A 20,307-nucleotide genomic window follows, 5' to 3' on the forward strand; every position below is an offset into this window, starting at 1 on the left:
TCACGAAGAAATGTTTACTTTGGAATTTATGATTTTACACATCTCTGCTCTCAATATATCATAAAAAGATCTACACATGCTTATAACCATTTCTATGCTAACTAAACTTTACATAACCCAGAAATGGACTGAAAGAAAAAAATATTAAGGAAATGGCCATCAAGTACATCAAAGTTTATAATCTTATACTACATAAAAAATATTTTCAGAATTCAACAGATTTTTGTTCAAGAATTTTTGAGATTATTCGATAAATATTTTCTATAAATATATAACCTCTCAATATAAACTAAATAAATACACTAAAACGAAGCACCAAAACTCTACAAATAAACTAAAAAAATGCTTCAAGTCAGAACCACGGATTCATAAAAACATTTAAATTATTTAATAAAATACAAAAAACACACATATTGAGTGTTTTCATCCTTATCAGACAAGGAAGTCATCAGAATCTTCATCAAATTATCTCAAAGTCTATTTATATTTTTTCAGGGAACCACCACTAATTAAAAACATTTAATCATTTAAATAGACAGTAAATACATCAACTGATGAAATTTAAAAAAAATATATGTATATGTATTCCACTGAAAAACATGTAAGCACTAATTATTCATATAAAAAATATAACAATCAAATAGTACCTATCTCATTTAAAATCAACCTTGCTATAAATTTATAAAAAAAATAATAATAACTTAATAAGTGTTTGCTCTCTTATTGGACCATATAAAGTTAAACCCCAAGGGGGGTGATGCTAGTGGGGTCTTGGAAGAAAGAAAGGTCAGATGACATTTAAAATTGCAAGCAACGCAATACACAGGAACCAGTGAGCACATCTCTCTGCAGACCATATTAAATAAGAGACCAAACACTTATTAGGTTATTTTTTTAGATTTATTACAAACTGTTTAGATAGTTTAATGTACACATATTAAACTTTTTTATTTAACAGTTTAAAGAAAAGAAGCTGTTAGATCATTTTATGTTATCTAGTAATTTGTATTAATTTTTAACAGTTTTTATGATATTAACATTATGTACATAAGAGATAGATTGTCATAAATTCAATTACATTTTAGGATATGTTGGAATGGATACTTTGTATTTACATTTTACATTTTGTAATGATACAATGAAATATTGATGCATTGGCACTTTAAATATAAGTAATGGAATTTTTGGCGCCAAAAAGGTTTTAAAAGGAAGTGTATTATATGTAAAATTTGTTCTGAAGAGGTCTGTATGTACAGACGAAAGTGCTTAACGTTTTGGTTTTTATGTTTTGGTTTTACAACTTTGTGGAAAGCTCTGTTATTAAAAACTTTTTTCTGGTTCGAGTCGGGCTCACTCGCTGCATTATTAGAGCATCACTTAGACGGTGGGAGCCATCTAAACAGCTTGCAATTCAAGGTGTTGTTTTGGGTTTTTTAGATTTATGGCAAGGTTGATTTTAAATGAGATAGATGCTATTTGATTTTTATATTTTTTATACAATTACTTAATGCTTACTTGTTTTTGAGTGAATGCATATACATTTTTAACTTTCCTCAGTTGATATATTTAGTGTCTATTTAAATGCTTAATTGTTTTAATTAGTGGTAGTTTACTGACAATATATAAATAGGCTTCAAGATAATTAGATGCAGATTCTGATGAAGTTCTTGGTTGATAAAGATGAAAGTGGTCAATCTGTGTGTGTTTTTTATATTTTATTAAATATTTTTAAATATTTTTATGAATCCATCAACTAACCTCTGTTAACTTTTACATGTTTTGCTGGGATAGGACCATAATTATATTTAACTTTGTTATTTATAATTTAATAGGCACATAATTTTAGGTGTATATAGTTATTAGTAAGATTGGGATTTTCATTTATTATTAGTGCTTTTGTTGTTCATTTTTAACTTGTTAATTAATCTGTTTAACATTGTTTAATCTGTTGTCTGAAAACTTAATAAAACAAATTAGAAAAACAAAACAAAGTTAATGACAATAACAAGGGTATTTTAGTATCTTGCTTGGAAAACAGTGTGTGTGCGTGTGTGTGTGTGTGTGTATGTGTGTATGTGTGTGTGTGTGTGTGTGTGTGTGTGTGTGTGTGTGTGTGTGTGTGTGTGTGTGTATGTAAAGCAATTTTAGCTAAAGTATATATTTTGTTGGTGAGATAGCAGTGAAAGGCATTAAGATGAGAGTTGCCCAGAAAATGATGTCCATTACTGCTTTTCAGCTGTTTAGTGCAAACCTTGCTTTGGTGTTGCTGAAGCTGGTCATAGCTCATGGCAAAAGTGCTAGAAGTATTTATTTATCATTTATTTATAAGGTTGAGCTCCTTGTGTGTGTGTGTGTGTGTGTGTGTGTGTGTGTGTGTGTGTGTGTGTGTGTGTGTGTGTGTGTGTGTGTGTGTGTGTGTGTATACTTCTACAGCTTGTAGAATAGTTGTATTACCAATTCTGTCACCAAAAAGTATGTGCTCCCTTTTAACCATCAAGAAAATATACAGGAGTATACATTGCACAATTTTATTTTGTGGCAGATTAATTTAGGAAGCATAAAATGAATCTGAAGAGTATAGCAAAATGTCCCTGGTGCATCCACTTAAACAGTATAAATAAAAGAGACTTACACATGCTGATCTGACAGAGGATGACTTGATTACTACTATATGTGCAAGTTCAGGCCATTGTATCTGGAGACAATTTGGCAAAATCTCTAAGTACATATCTTGCAAAAAAGAGCAGCTCAGCATATCTCAAGATGATATCAAAATGCATCATGAACTACAGAGACTAGAGCTGTAACTGTAGACTGAAGAAGCTGAACTAATGAAACAGCTGGAGACACAGAAAAGGTGTAAAAGGAACAAGAAGAAAAGGAGAGCGAGTGAGAATAAAGAGAAAAGCACCACTAGCATGCAAAGGAGATGCACAGTGTTTGACAGATTAACATTAGTAGCAGGGAGGAAAACTCATCCGTATTTATTCAGGTCAGTACTAAATTGTTTCTTCAATATAAAGATAAGGTGACCGGTAGCTTTATTTTGGATATTTGACTGTATGCATAACCAGAACTAAATGGACCAGAGGCAATGGATGAGGATATTTACTTCACCGGTAATTTAATGCATGTGGTTGCCAACTTAATTAATAATAACTATCTGGATTATATCAAAATTACCTTTGTTTTCACAACTGGTTTATGTTAACTGCAAAGGTTTGGGGGAAACATTTAGAGAACATGAGAGAAAAGGTGAGGACAGTATTAGTGCTTCCATTCAAAACTAAGAGCTCATTTTAATAGCTGCAGAAGTAGATGTCAATGAATTGTGTTTGAAATGTTTGGACATTTCATAGTAAGGCAGCATTGCACTCAACACTGTCTGAGGATATGTGAATCTGTTTGCCTAACTGGGAGTGTAGCACTGCTTAAGAGATGGGCAGAAAGGGGAATTTCTATCAATCTAGCAGGGCTATAATTTAAAAGAGAAGTTTACCTTGGTCTGCTCATGGATGTATGGGAACTTGTGGGGGCAGTCAAAACAATCACAACAAGCTTCACAGGAAAAAGGGAACCACTATCACTCATAAATTCCAAGGTTCTTTGATTACATATTTCCAGTGTATCCAAGTTTTGCAGTGCCATCCAAATATCCACAGTGAGAGAGTGTGGAAAGAAGCCAAGTGGGATAAGCAGTACTGATGGCACCAAAACTGCAGGTGTTCTCCAGGGACCAGCTGCTCAAAGCCACCGTATGGGCCTGTACACTATCCTAGTCTATTGGATGAAAAAGACACCATTGCTAAGAGGGATACCTCAATGCACACATGACTGTGGTAAGCCTGTGTTTATTAAAAAGGAACAATATTTGCTTTGACATTCCACTTCATTTAGGATCATTGAAGGGATAGCCTTTCATGTGCTGTTGGCCATAAGTCACTTGAATTGTGAAGGTGGGCAGGAAAACAGATGTCAGTATTTGATAACATTCCACCAGATGTGTTACTAGGAAATGACTCTGATGATATAGTGCCTGTTTAAACGTAATGGATGCAGCCAGGATGGAGATAGCCATGTGGGAAAGACAGCAGAAGGAAGACCTAACCAGCATCCACACTTCCAAAGAGGCAGCAGTGTCACTAGTTTGGCTAAGAAGTATTTATAGCAGCAAATTTGCATCTAAGCCACAACTGTCAAAAGATACTGGATTTCCTTTGGAAGTGGCAACTTCAAGAGAAGAACTAGTTAATAGCAGCAAACCTGAATTAGAGACACAACTGTCGAGTCATACTATAATTCATTTGGAATGGAACTTGGTAGGAACACAAATAAATTATTCAGTTAAGCACAGCCTTCATATCCCATCTTATTGGAGACAAGGGAGAAAATCTTAGCCACTGGATTCTCATAGTCTTGGAGAATCTGTCTGTAGGAGACATAGTTTATTGTAGAAAGTGGATTCCTGAATGGGGACTAGGTGGAAATAGTGCAGCTGCTGTTATTCCAAATGGCCTATTGTCAGACACTTCTGGCCACAGATCATGTTATTCTTTCTTCAGCCCACATGGGTATATCATATACCAGAAGGAGGCCTATGCAACATTTCCACTGGCTAGTATTGTTAAAGTCATGAGATTATACTGCAAAACGTGAGCATTGCCAAAAAGGTTTGGAAAGAAAGGAAGAAGAGATACTCAAACATTCCCCATTGTTTTTTGCATTTGAGCTAGTCCATGGTCACAAATCTAGAGCAACCCCTAATTTAATTTGGAATAAGAATAGAGCAAATGTCATTCCGACAAGGTGTCTATCATGAATTATGTCCTACATATTAGGTACTGACCTTATGGGTTTGGCACAAGAGCAACTAGCACAGCCATGACAGCAACCAAAGGTCAAGTATGAATTGACAACTATCACTCAGGAATGCACAGCTGGACAAAAGATGATGTTGCTTATTCCTGTTCAACAGAACAAGCAACATTCAGTAGGCAAAGGTAATTTTATTGTTGCAGGAAATGCAAGGAATGTTAACTATGTTATACAACTGCCAGGCAGAAAGTCAAAACTGAAGCTCTACCATGCCACCTTGACTATGGCAGGATAGGGAGAGAATGGTACACAGTGCCTTTGGTGGAGTACAGGAATAACCAGTGGGGGATTTTGCAGTAGACCTTCTTAGTGTGGCTCAGTCTAACACCTCAGTGCATTTGGTAGTACTATAACAGTCACCTACAAGACTTCAGAAAATTCAGTTGGTACTACATGCTTACTACTAAGCCAGGGTGCATACAACTGGAATAGCACATTTTAGACATAGGTACCTGTGGTTGATCAGAGTAACTCAGCAAATCAAGTAAACAATGTAGGAAGAACTGCAAGAGATGCTGAATGTTGGATCAGGGGGAACTTCATGAAATTAACCTTTCCAGGGTCTCACTGGAGAGCTGGTGCCAAAGAAAAATAAGGGCACAAGTCTGTATGTACATTATAAGAAAATAAACAATCTTACAATGTGGAATGCATACTACATGTCTCACAGAAGTTGGGTGAGGCTAATAATCTGACTAGTATTGAACTGACTAAAGCTCATTTAATAATATTCCTTTGTCATCTGCTGCAAGGGATAAATCAGCTTATGTTAGCCCTTTTGGAATGTTCAAAGTAATCAAAAAGCATATTATCAGTAAAAAAAAATATGACAGCAACTTTCCAGAGGTTAGCAGATCACATCCTGTACTCTTGTTTATATAGAGAATATTGCTGACCATTCATCGGGACAGCAAGGTATTAGAGAAAGTCTGTCTATCACTATAGCACAATATGTTGGGTTGTTTGTTTCTGATAACTTGTTGCAGTTAAACACTTCCTCTAGAGGCTCCTTTAGCTGTTTAAAACTTTCATTTAAAGGCTCACTGCTGCTTTTCTGCTGTGAGAAATATTTCTGCAGTTTGTTTAAGTAGTGTGGATATTTGTAGCATTATCCATATTCAGGCTTGTATTTGGGCCTAGTGTTTGTGGAGGCTGTGTGTCTGAGCACATATTCAGGGACATCTTGGTTTAGCCAAAGCCATCAGGCATTTCAGTGAGAGAATTGTTTAAGGTCATTGGCTGACTGAGGTCACCTGGACTACAGCTTAGATTAAGCACCTCATTAGTTCTTTTGAGCTTTTTGTTTCTTAAAAGTTGTCTCAGGTTTCAACTTTCTGTTACCTAAGAAGTTAAGTTGTGAGTGTTTCTGCCATTTCACACTGAGCTAATCGAAGGAAGGACACTGAGCAAACTCGGATCTATAATATATAACATTAAGTATCCTGTTTTTTGCTTATTTTTTCGAGTTATGTATAAGCACTTTGTGTAGTATATATTTTTCTAGCTAGTTTCACTGTGTGTGAGGTATTAACTTGAAATTGTCCACTTTTTTTTAAGCATCTGTTGGGTTGTTTCCGATAACTTGTTGCAGTTAAACGCTTTCTCTAGAGGCTCCTTTAGATGTTTAAAACTTTCATTTAAAGGCTCACTGCTGCTTTTCTTCTGTGAGAAACATTTCTGTAGTTTGTTTAAGTAGTGTGGATATTTGTAGAATTATCCATATTCAGGCTTGTATTTGGGCCTAGTGTTTGTGGAGGCTGTGTGTCTGAGCACGTATTCAGGGACATCTTGGTTTAGCCAAAGCCATCAGGCATTTCAGTGAGAGAGAATTATTTAAGGTCATTGGCTGACTGAGGTCACCTGGACTACAGCTTAGACTAAGCACCTCATTGGTTCTTTTGAGCTTTTTGTTTCTTAAAAGTTGTCTCAGGTTTCAACTTTCTGTTACCTAATAAGTTAAGTTGTGGATGTTTCTGCCATTTCACACTGAGCTAATCGAAGGAAGGACACTAAGCAAACTCAGATCTATAATATATAACATTAAGTATCCTGTTTTTTGCTTGTTTTTTCAAGTTATCTATAAGCACTTTGTGTACTGTATATTTTTATAGCTAGTTTCACTGTGTGTGAGGTATTAACTGGAAATTGTCCACTTTTTTTAAGCATCTGTTGGGTTGTTTGTTTCTGATAACTTGTTGCAGTTAAAAACTTTCTCTAGAGGCTCCTTTAGCTGTTTAAAACTTTCATTTAAAGGCTCACTGCTGCTTCACTGCTGCTTTTCTGCTGTGAGAAACATTTCTTATAGTTGGTGGCTTTGCAGTTGCCTGCCCCTACTGTAAATTTGGAAGCAACACAAGAACTGTACGATGGATGAAGAATGAACACTGCTCGTATCACAGGATGAGATTCACCAGTAGTTTATTTATTGTAGACCAAGTTAAGCGCTTTCGGCTGTACCCCAGCCTTCATCAGAACAAATAAAACATCAAAGAAAGAGAAATATATACCCACGTACATCTCACTAACAATCAATTAAATAATTAATTAATTATATGGTACACTGACCGCCAAAAGTTTTAAAGATACATAACACTTATAAACTTAAAACTATTTACAAAATTCAACACTTCAGTACCTCAAATAGAAACAAGGGATTCCTACATATGAATAGAATGTTCAGAATTCTAAAAAATTCTAAAAAATGGCACTAACTCTAAAAACATATGTTAATATATGAAACAAATTTAATGCTCTCCCTATGAATGCATATATACAAATATGGTGTAAAATTAGTACAGAAAATTTTTTCATACCAAAAATTCATACACAAATAAGGTGGAATAAAAAAGGTGGAATAAAAGACAGCAGTGCTAAAAATTCTACTACATGATTATTCCAACGCTAAAAAAGGTTTGATACTGATAAAATCATTGAGACCAGGTGGTCTCGTCGAATCGGTTATAATTTGCCATTTACTTTCACAGGATGCCAATTTCATTTTCCAATCCCCTCCAAAGGGGACAATATCCACCTGTTCAATAATAGAAAATAGGAAGCTATGATCGTCTCCTTTTTCCAATATATGCCTGTATAATGCATTTTTAGTGTCGTGTTTCCCGATTTTATACAGGTGTTCATAAATGCGTCTATTCAACTGTCTCTCTGTTTTACCTATATAATGTGCATTACAAATAGTGCAGGTAGCCAAATAAACAACCTGTTTTGTTTTGCAGTTACCCCTTCTACAGCTAATAGTGGTATGACCGATATCATCAAGTTTTATGATCTTATTCGTATTAATATATTTGCACTGTTTACAGTTTCCACATTTAACAGTGCCTTTGATTGTATCCACATTTTGTTTATTGTAACTATCTCTTTCCAATAACCTCTTCAAATTGGGGGCTGTTTTAAAAACACATCTCGGTTTAGTGTCCAATATATGGTCCTTGTCCATGGCCAACAAAGTCACCCAATGCCTTTCCAAAATTTCTTTAATGATATGTGTACTGGGGGAATACATAAGCACACATACTCTACCCATGGATACACAAGATGTTCCCTCATTTATGTTAGGTTTGTATGAACCTAATAGGGGTGGATATTTTTTACCCCATTCGTTGTAAACGTAATTGATGACTTCAGTGACCATCTTTTCAGGATAGGCTCTGCTGATGAACATTTCCTTAATGGTTCTAAGTTCTGATTCCAAGATGTGGGTATTGGACGACATCTTCGCCACCCGTATACATTGTCCTTTAATAACATTGTGGAATACATGAGGTGGGTGGTTACTGCTATAATGGACGTAGTCATTTGAAAATGTGGGTTTTCTGTAGATACTGGAAGTAAAACCACTGTCGTTGTTACTCAAAAGTACGTCCAAAAATGAAATTTCTTTATGATTGTACTCATGTGTAAATTGTAAAAACTCCACGGAGTGGTTGAGATGTATCATAAATTCCTGCAGTCTATCCTCAGAAGCTTTCCACAAAATAAATATGTCATCCAGGTATCTGACATATAGAGCTATATCTTTGTAAAAAGGACTCTTGACCACATGTTCAGTTTCCCATTCTGCCATGACCAGGTTCGCGAAGATGGGGGCGCAACATTTCTTATAGTTGGTGGCTTTGCAGTTGCCTGCCCCTACTGTAAATTTGATCTGGGACCCTCCTCCCAGTCTAGTGTCATTACCTCATTCTACCCAATACAGGGAGAACATTTGAGAAGGCCAATTAGCTTAGTTTCTGCTACTCCTTTCTCTCTTTCCACGAGAGAAAAAAATAATAATTTCTAAACTTGTTTCCTGCCTTTCCTGTGGGTAGTCTAGTCTGGATATAGATTTGCTGTGTCCAGGACTATCTGTAGGCTTCTAGACCCCCAAGCCTTTCTGAGTTGGAGGGGAAACCTTCTAGCTTAATTTTGTTTCTTAGAACTAGTCAGTTTTTTGTTTCAGCACTCAAGTCATTTTCTTTGAGCTCAGCACTTGTTCAGAACTTATTGTAAGTACTAAATAAGCTACAAATTACTACAGCACTCAACTTTCCTCACTGTCTAGAGGAAAACAGTTTCTAGTACTTAACAAATAAGCACCTATCCAGGCATGTCTAAGGGTCAGCTCCCGGTGTTTTCTCCTGTCTACCTGATGAATCTGGGCATCTTAGGGAAATGCAGTAATTGCCTCATGTACACAGACAACCCTCTCCTCCTACCGCCCAACACTACAACCTGTGAGAGATGCACTTATATAGCCAAACTGGAAGCAAAGCTCTCTTCACCCAAGACTGGACTAGACAGTCAAGAGGAGAAGGTAAACACTTGCACCACACCACACTCAGCATGTAGTCCCTCAAAACCTACACCACCAAAACACACACATAGAAACACAAAACACACACCTACATTCGCGGAGGCTCTCAGTAAAAACCTGCCCAAGCAACAAGGACCTCCAAAGCAGAAACACAAGCAACCTCCACCCCGCAACACAACCCAAATGACACATAGCCCACAAACTCAGTGTGCCACTCAACCACAGCCCATAAGGCATAACAACGTACCCAACACTCTAGTCATAGGTGACTCTATAGTCAGGCACATTGATGTTCCACTCACTAGGCTAAACAAGGAGAAAGTTACTGTCAGCTGCCTGTTGGGGGCCAGGATCTGCCACATAATGCATGCACTCAGGCCACTCCACAACAAGTACAAATATGACTCTGTCATTGTCCATGTTGGTGTGAATGACCTGAGACGCACCTCCTTGGACTACATGAAAAAGGACATGGAGGAGCTGTCCAATCTTGTAGCCCAGGCAGGTATGACCCTAGCCCTGAGTAGCATCCTGCCATCACCCAGAATGATACCACAGTACAAGGACAAAATGATTGACTTCAACAATTGGCTAAGCTTCTGGTGTCATTCTAAGGGGATCCAGTATCTGTCTGCCTGGGATGACATGATCAACAAACCACGATGCTTTGCCGGAGAGGGCCTGCACCTGTCACCCCTGGGATTCTGGATACTGGGTAAGGCTCTAGCCACCCCTATAGTGCCTTTTTTAGGCAAGGTTCAAATGACAAATTCATCACCCTAATAGGTACAGGCAAGAAGAAACTGAGGGTATTGCTACTCAATGCTAGAAGTCTAAACCTCAAAATGCACTCACTCGAGGCACTCCTTAAAATGGAGAACATCGACATCTGTGCAGTGACAGAGACCTGGTTCAAGGCCAGAGAGTACCCCTGCATTACCAGGCTATAATTCATACCACACCTTTCGGCTACCTAACCTGGACTGAAACACTAAAGGTGGAGGCGTGTCCAGATTCATTAAGGATATCCACACCTCCAGGCTAGTTGCTCAGCATAATGCATCCGAGATTATCAAGTGCAACTAACTCTGCGCAAGAACGCAATCCAAATTGTAGCTTGCTACAGACCCCCCCACCATGCCCCAGGATTCCCACTCCTCATTTCTTAATACACTGGAAAATATTAGGGTGTAACCTAACACCCTAATAATGGGCGATTTCAACTACCCTACCATTAACTGGGAAAACTACTCATGTACCAACTCTTGTGCTCAACGTTTTCTGGAATTCCTAAATTCCAATGCCATGGATCAACTAATCCACACCCCCACCAGGGGCAGCAATATCCTATTGGTCAGACAAGTACCTTTCAACCTCCCAATCACCCTTTGGTACAAATATTTGAGGTTCTATGTGAAAACGACATTAGAACATGATTGGGTTATAGGCATAATAACTCACCCATAGACAATTTAAAAATAAAGGAGAAGGGTATTTTGAGTGAAATTTTACATCAGACTAATATAAGACTTATGAAACCGGACAAGGGTGGGGGTCTGGTTATTATGATCACTGATGATTACAATAGTAGAATATTTGACATACTATATAGTGAAGTGTACACTGAGACCTCACGAAATGAATTAAACATAGCATATTGTAACACTGACTTAGAATTGGAGCAACTTTTACTGAATGGACAAATCACACTAGACACACACAACTACATTTTAACCAAACATCCCAGGATTCCCACCATATTTGCAATACCAAAAATTCACAAATCAATACACAGTCCACCTTTAAGACCCATTGTAGATGCTAAAGCCTCCAAAACATTTAGTATAGCAAAATACATTGACAGTATGACTAAGGGGGTCCTTGATAATCGGACTACTATAATTAAGGACTCATGGGAATTCCTTGGTAAAGTCAATCAGAATATGTATGACAGTAACCTCATCCTGGTGACTATTGATGTCTGTGACCTGTTTTCAGTTATACCACATGATATAGGTCTGGACTGGTTCTATGAGTTTCTATGCAGTAATTCGTCATTGAATCATGACACCATCTTGACCATCCGTACTTGTATGGAGATGGTTTTGGAAAATAATTTCATTACATTTGAAGGACATTTATTTAAACAAAGGCTTGAGTTGCCATGGGTGCATGTTGTGCACCAATCTTCGCCAACATTGTCTTAGCACATTGGGAAGATCAATACATTTTTAACTCCGAATTCAGGACTTCATGGGTATTGTATGGGCGATACCTTGATGATATTGTCCTGTTTTGGAATCAATCAGAACAAGATCTGAATAGGTTCTTTTCGTACATGAACAGTACCACCAGTTTTTTGAGATTTACTATGGTCAAGGATCTAGATTATATTCATTATTTGGACATCACCATAAAGAAAGATTATGTGAACAACTGTTTTATTTCCCAACTATATAGGAAACCAACCTATTCTAACACATTATTACATTTTACTAGTGCACATCCTTTGCACCAGAAGAATGCCCTGGTCAAGGGCCAATGTGTTAGATTGGCCAGGATGGTGTCTTACATTTATGACTTTACCAAGGAATGTGACAATTTGTCCAATATATTTCAGAGAAGAGGTTATCCAGAGCCTTTTCTATCAAACATCATTCAGGAAGTTATAAATAAGAGGACCAGTGGACACTTTAGAGCCCTATTGGGCAATAGGGATGGCCACAACAATGCGAGGCACAATAATACTATTTTTACACATGCATTGACACTCACATATTCTGCAGATTTTGAAGAAATCAAATACATAATACATAAATATTGGAAGGTTTTTGATAATGATATTGGGGTCTTGGACAAGATAGGTAAGAGACCCACTATAGTTTATAAAAAGAGTACATCAATAAAAGGACTACTTGAAAAAGGCAAACCTAATCTCACTAGAGGCGGCACGTATAAATGTGGTAGATGTCCCCAGTGCCCTTTCATGATGGATACAGACAAATTTAATCTTAAGAATTTTGGATCCATTACTAATAAAAAGAAAATGTTTTGCTATACTAAGGGGGTTGTTTATATTGCAGTATGTAAACACTGCCAAGGTTATTATGTGGAAAACAAAAATGCTTTTAGACTTAGAGTCTACCAACATTTATACGATATCAAGCAGAAAAATATGAAGAATGCTTTATTTAGGCATATTAATGACCAAAGTAATCACAGTTTTAGTTTTTTATTCTTGAACAAGTTGATTTGGGACAAAGGGACCTGTTGAGGAATATTTGGAGTACATTGAGTTAAAGTGGCAGATCAGACTGAATGCATACTCCTCCAGGTCTTAATGATAGAATTTCTATAGCACCACTTTTGAAACTTAAACAGTTATTTATGTTATGATTTATTTATATTGTTATTGGTATTTTTGCCTTATAACATTCTTTACATGTGACACTATTGATTCAACATTTGGTTAGCTGACTTTTGTGTACTTGCAAACAGGGGGAGTATTCACTACTACCTTACACTTCCTGTGATGTTTCTTAATTGAAAGGAAATGATGTGGGGTAATATTTTACTAATTGACTGGGTGTGTATTTAAGGAGTTATCAGCCAGCAATTCACTGTTCTGAAGAAGTCTGAGTATTGACGAAAGCGCTTAACTTGTTGTTTTATCATTTTTAAACTGTGACTTTATGTGTATTTGTACTTCATTTTGATCATTGGATTGAGTAAAGAATTTTTTCATTATTCGGGTCGTCACGTTGGATACCACCCTGCATCTGCTGTTCATTCTAGTTTTTATTCTGCTTACTGAGTTTGTCGGTGTTTTGTTATGGATGCAAGTGGCCAGGTGACCAGCGTTGATGGTGCCGATTTACAAAGTGTCTTGACATCTGTGACTTACCAAGACTGTTGCTGAACTGTCAGCCAAGGTCGATAATATTATCAGGGACAATGCTGGCTTGAGAAATAGACCTTTGGACACTTCACAGTCTAGTTCTTGTTCTTCCATTCCTCCGGGAAAAGGAAATAATTGCCAGGGTAACGGGAATAAGGAAGTGACGTATTCCACTACCATTGGTGCGTCTGGCACTCAAGGCTTGAATATGAATGAGCCTCGTGAAGCGGACTATGTTAACATTTCCATAGAACATTGGTTAAAAACTGATCTCGGTTTAAATTGTAGGAATGAGAATGTGAATTCTGACCTGGGTACACTAGATCAACAAATCCACATGTTTAAAACTTTGTTATTCAAATATAAGAAAATTCAGTTAGAAAATGAGTACCTAACTGAATGTATTAAAAGGGAGCAAGTCACTAAAGGACTACGAATGTGGAAATATCCAACCGGGTTGGAAAAGGATTCACATCTTTACAAAGAACTTTTGGCATTTTTTAACAGACAAGGCTGTGAATTGTTACGTATTCTTATTGTGGACAACAATAAGAAAATGGCACTATTGTTAAGAGAAATTAATCAGGTAGATGTCAACATTAAAAATGACTTATTGTTTGAATCTAAGAAAAATGTTTTTAATGCTGTGTTTGATACTGTCTATAACGAACTCAGTGATTTAAAAGGGAGAAAGGAAAGGAAGTTATGTAGGGATAAAATGGATTATGAGAAGGGTGTGGCTTATCCAGACCCCCCAAGAGGACAATTTAATCAGATGACTGGTAATCATAGTACTTATACATTAGGGCAAGCTTGTGAGACACAAGATGATAAGGAAGGAGAGGAAATCCCTTTAGAACAAGCCCCCCTCAGGAGATCGGAGAGGCTAATCAACCAAAGACAGATGAGGTTGAATTATTACAGTCCTCGATCTGCACCACGGATGGGGAGGGGGGATGGAACAACTACCGGAGATAAGCAGCCCATCACATACTGAGATTGAGAATGTGATTCTTTCAATTGTGACTAATGATTTGGGTGACTTCAGCATTTATAATTACAGTGGTCTTACTGTCACTAGGGAATGGGCCAATTTTCTATCCAAAGGTATGAATTTTGTGCCTACTAGCAAGGGCAACATAGTAGATGTTATGGTGCAGTTAAAACTATTTACAAGGAAATTAAATCAAGCTTTATTTTTTCCTGATAGTAATTTTACTTGTGGCTCAAACCTTAGAAGACCAAGTACCTTTCAACCTCCCAATCACCCTTTGGTACAAATATTTGAGGTTCTATGTGAAAACGACATTAGAACACGATTGGGTTATAGGCATAATAACTCACCCAAAGACAATTTAAAAATAGAGGAGAAGGGTATTTTGAGTGAAATTTTACATCAGACTAATATAAGACTTATGAAACCGGACAAGGGTGGGGGTCTGGTTATTATGAACACTGATGATTACAATAGTAGAATGTTTGACATACTATATAGTGAAGTGTACACTGAGACCTCACGAAATGAATTAAACATAGCATATCATAACATTGACTTAGAATTGGAGCAACTTTTACTGAATGGACAAATCACACTAGACACACACAACTACATTTTAACCAAACATCCCAGGATTCCCACCATATTTGCAATACCAAAAATTCACAAATCAATACACAGTCCACCTTTAAGACCCATTGTAGATGCTAAAGCCTCCAAAACATTTAGTATAGCAAAATACATTGACAGTATGACTAAGGGGTCCTTGATAATCGGACTACTATAATTAAGGACTCATGGGACTTCCTTGGTAAAGTCAATCAGAATATGTATGACAGTAACCTCATCCTGGTGACTATTGACGTCTGTGACCTGTTTTCAGTTATACCACATGATATAGGTCTGGACTGGTTCTATGAGTTTCTATGCAGTAATTCGTCACTGAATCATGACACCATCTTGACCATCCGTACTTGTATGGAGATGGTTTTGGAAAATAATTTCATTACATTTGAAGGACATTTATTTAAACATAGGCTTGGAGTTGCCATGGGTGCATGTTGTGCACCAATCTTCGCCAACATTGTCTTAGCACATTGGGAAGATCAGTACATTTTTAACTCCGAATTCAGGACTTCATGGGTATTGTATGGGCGATACCTTGATGATATTGTCCTGTTTTGGAATCAATCAGAACAAGATTTGAATAGGTTCTTTTCGTACATGAACAGTACCACCAGTTTTTTGAGATTTACTATGGTCAAGGATCTGGATTATATTCATTATTTGGACATCACCATAAAGAAAGATTATGTGAACAACTGTTTTATTTCCCAACTATATAGGAAACCAACCTATTCTAACACATTATTACATTTTACTAGTGCACATCCTTTGCACCAGAAGAAGGCCCTGGTCAAGGGCCAATGTGTTAGATTGGCCAGGATGGTGTCTGACATTTATGACTTTACCAAGGAATGTGACAATTTGTCCAATATGTTTCAGAGAAGAGGTTATCCAGAGCCTTTTCTATCAAACATCATTCAGGAAGTTATAAATAAGAGGACCAGTGGACACTTTAGAGCCCTATTGGGCAATAGGGATGGCCACAACAATGCGAGGCACAATAATACTATTTTTACACATGCATTAACACTCACATATTCTGCAGATTTTGAAGAAATCAAATACATAATACATAAATATTGGAAGGTTTTTGATAATGATATTGGGGTCTTGGACAAGATAGGTAAGAGACCCACTATAGTTTATAAAAAGAGTACATCAATAAAAGGACTACTTGAAAAAGGCAAACCTAATCTCACTAGAGGTGGCACGTATAAATGTGGTAGATGTCCCCAGTGCCCTTTCATGATGGATACAGACAAATTTAATCTTAAGAATTTTGGATCCATTACTAATAAAAACAAAATGTTTTGCTATACTAAGGGGGTTGTTTATATTGCAGTATGTAAACACTGCCAAGGTTATTATGTGGGGAAAACAAAAAATGCTTTTAGACTTAGAGTCTACCAACATTTATACGATATCAAGCAGAAAAATACGAAGAATGCTTTATTTAGGCATATTAATGACCAAAGTAATCACAGTTTTAGTTTTATTTATTCTTGAACAAGTTGATATGGGACAAAGGGGCGGACCTGTTGAGGAATATTTGGAGTACATTGAGTTAAAGTGGCAGATCAGACTGAATGCATACTCCCCTCCAGGTCTTAATGATAGAATTTCTATAGCACCACTTTTGAAACTTAAACAGTTATTTATGTTATGATTTATTTATATTGTCATTGGTATTTTTTGCCTTATAACATTCTTTGCATGTGACACTATTGATTTAACATTTGGTTAGTTGACTTTTTGTGTACTTGCAAACAGGGGGAGTATTCACTGCTACCTTACACTTCCTGTGATGTTTCTTAATTGAAAGGAAATGATGTGGGGTAATATTTTACTAATTGACTGGGTGTGTATTTAAGGAATTATCAGCCAGCAATTCACTGTTCTGAAGAAGTCTGAGTAATGACGAAAGCGCTTAACTTGTTGTTTTATCATTTTTAAACTGTGACTTTATGTGTATTTGTACTTCATTTTGATCATTGGATTGAGTAAAGAATTTTTTCATTATTCGGGCTCCATCTCGTTAGATACCACCCTGCATCTGCTGTTCATTCTAGTTTTTATTCTGCTTACTAATTCCAAAAGAAAGTACATACTCCCATGTATCCAGTGTTAGTATTAGGAGGTGTGAGTAAACTTACACACTGAGAAGAGTGTACTTGAAGAAGCAACAGTCAGGTTTCAGTACAACATGCATTTCACTGGCTACAACCCAGCTTCAGATATGAGACATATACCAACCTTCTGACTGACACAACAGTGTCCACAGCAAACAAGCATGGTCCCCACCTTGCAAAACTGAAAGGCCTACGCCTACCTAACCTATCATTTTATAGCAGTGTCCTGAAATGACAGTGAGAACTGCAATTAGCACACAGCAGGCTGCATGCAATTACTAAATGGTGGGCACCAATTGGTGCAGAGGCCATCACATGCACATGTTCAGATACCTACAAAAGCAGCCTGTACTTGCTGTCCACACATGCAATAATATTATTGCAGCAACTGGAGAGAGAGAGAGAGAGTGAGCGAGAGAGAGAGAGAGACAGACATACAGACAGAGACAGACAAACAATTGCAGTGACCAACCCAAACAAAAAAAAAACAGAGGCAGTTGGAGACACCAACCAACCAAAACAAAAAATAAAACAATTAGAGGCAGTGGAAGACACCAACCTAAACAAATAAAAAAAAAAAAAAACATCAACAGGTACAACAGACTGAGGTGAGAAATACAAAGGTAAGGTATGTAACACAGATGTATTTGCTGGCATCCGAATGATGTGTCTGAAGTGTACTCTACATTCTGTGAACACTCCTTATGTGGTAGCAGTCCGTATCTGTATGTATATGCAAATGTGCATAGGGCAAGGAACATACTGCAACTGTTAGTGAAAGCTGGACATATAAATGTATTTGAAGGTTGCTATGTGCACATATCTATGTAGGTTGTAGTGTGTGGCATTGAAAACAGCAAGCAGTGCAGGTATATGTCATGTGGTGGTTAAATGCTGTGGGACTGAGTTACAGCCAGTGAGGTCTGCTATGGCTATACGGCCTGAGGACAGCGAAATGTATTCTGCACAACACTGTGCAATATTATTACATAATTGTATGTCTTACAACTGTTCCATAATTGATATTCCCACCATGAAAGGTGGGCAGTGTATCTGCATATATGTGCATGTATATGTACAGCAGTGGCCATTTACAAGTATGTGTATATATATATATATATATATATATATATATATATATATACACATATATATATATATGTATGTGTATATATACACACACACACATATATATATATATATATATATATATATATATATATATATATATATAGATATATATATATATATATATATATATATATATATATATATATATATATATAGATATATGTATAGATATACGTACATATATATATATAGATATATATAGTTATATAGACATATATATAGATATATATAGATATATGCAGATATATATGGATATCTATGGATATCTATATATATATATATATATATATATATATATACATATATGTATATAGATATATATAGATATGTATATATAGAGTGATATATAAATATATATGTATATAAATATTTATATATATATATATATATATATATATATATATATATATATATATATATATATATATATATATATATATATATATATATATATATAAAATATGAGAGAGGGAGACACAGGGTCTGACGTATTGCAACAGGTGCCTGGTGACCAATTCATGGACTGAACACCAGTGTTGATACTGCAGTGCCATACCCCATTCCAAAACACTTTACCCACTAACTACCAGATAGGTGGTTGCCTGACTAACACTGAAGGTGTCAGAAGGGAACATGGGACACAGGTGGACAGTAGCCTCCCCTTTGATATTCACAGTGCCACACTAGTCTTGTAATCTGTCTACGTGGTATGTGTAATCAAAAACGATGTCATGTATGTTAATATAGGTCAGTGTTCCCCTGTACTCATCACAATGCCCCATGTAGTATGTACCTCACATGACAACTACAGCAAGTGGAAAGGCCACAGACATACCTCACAAAGGGTAATACTGCCCTGAAACACATACCCTATGCAGACTGACTCACATTACCACAGCTACAGTGCGTTGTATACCGGCCACCCAGAGGTTACCTCTGCCAAACATACAGGGGTATGCCACATCCATAGCAGTCAGACAACCACCATGTCAACACCTCACAATTCCACCGGGCTACACGGCCTAGGTCCCTAGTCCCCGCAACATCACTAAACAGTACATGCTGGAGGGATAGGCTCCTATTGGCAAATATGCCATACTCTGGAGTAAACCACCCAGCATGAACAAACAAGGCTCCTCAGTAGCAGATGTCAGACATACCCCTGATGATTGTCTGGTGGATAGATAACACGCCCTGGGAATCACCTCTGTGTATCCAGTTGACAGGAGGAAGTTAAATCTAATTACATGTGTGTCACAGGCCAGGGTAGCATATGGCTAGGCTGCTGTAGGCCCCAGGGACAATAGAGTAATACCAACATATGACACAATGCACACAGACATGTACACAGTGCAATACCTGCTATGTGAGGTGGAATGAGTGTGACAGTGAATGTGTGCAAGGTCTGTGACGGTGTGATAGCTATGTGTGAGGTTGTTTCTCTCATGGTCATTTGTGTCTTAAGTGTGAGGCCAGAGAAAGATGTGTCAGTTATTGGGATGCAGACATAGTAGGATGGCATATGTTGTGACGTACTTCCTTGTGTACGACTGTGGTGTCCCATCATAGGCTGAAGCAATACATGTATGCTCAGTAAGTGGTACTGCTGGTGAATCCAGCCAACATTTGAACTGTTGTACCACCTGAAGCTGTAGGCCTAAACAGCACAGTATGGTGTATGTTCACATTCCCTTGTAACACTGTCTTGTGTGTTTCCTGCAGTCTGCACAGATTACATTCCTCAGGCATAGGTATCTGTATGTAGGGGCACACAGTACTGTAAGGTACACAGGAAATGCTCATCTGTGTTAGCATACATTTGTGTGTTGTATGAATG

The sequence above is a fragment of the Protopterus annectens genome, chromosome 1.part0 (assembly GCF_019279795.1).
Source record: "Protopterus annectens isolate FY-2018-M chromosome 1.part0, PAN1.0, whole genome shotgun sequence".
NCBI lineage: Eukaryota > Metazoa > Chordata > Ceratodontiformes > Protopteridae > Protopterus > Protopterus annectens.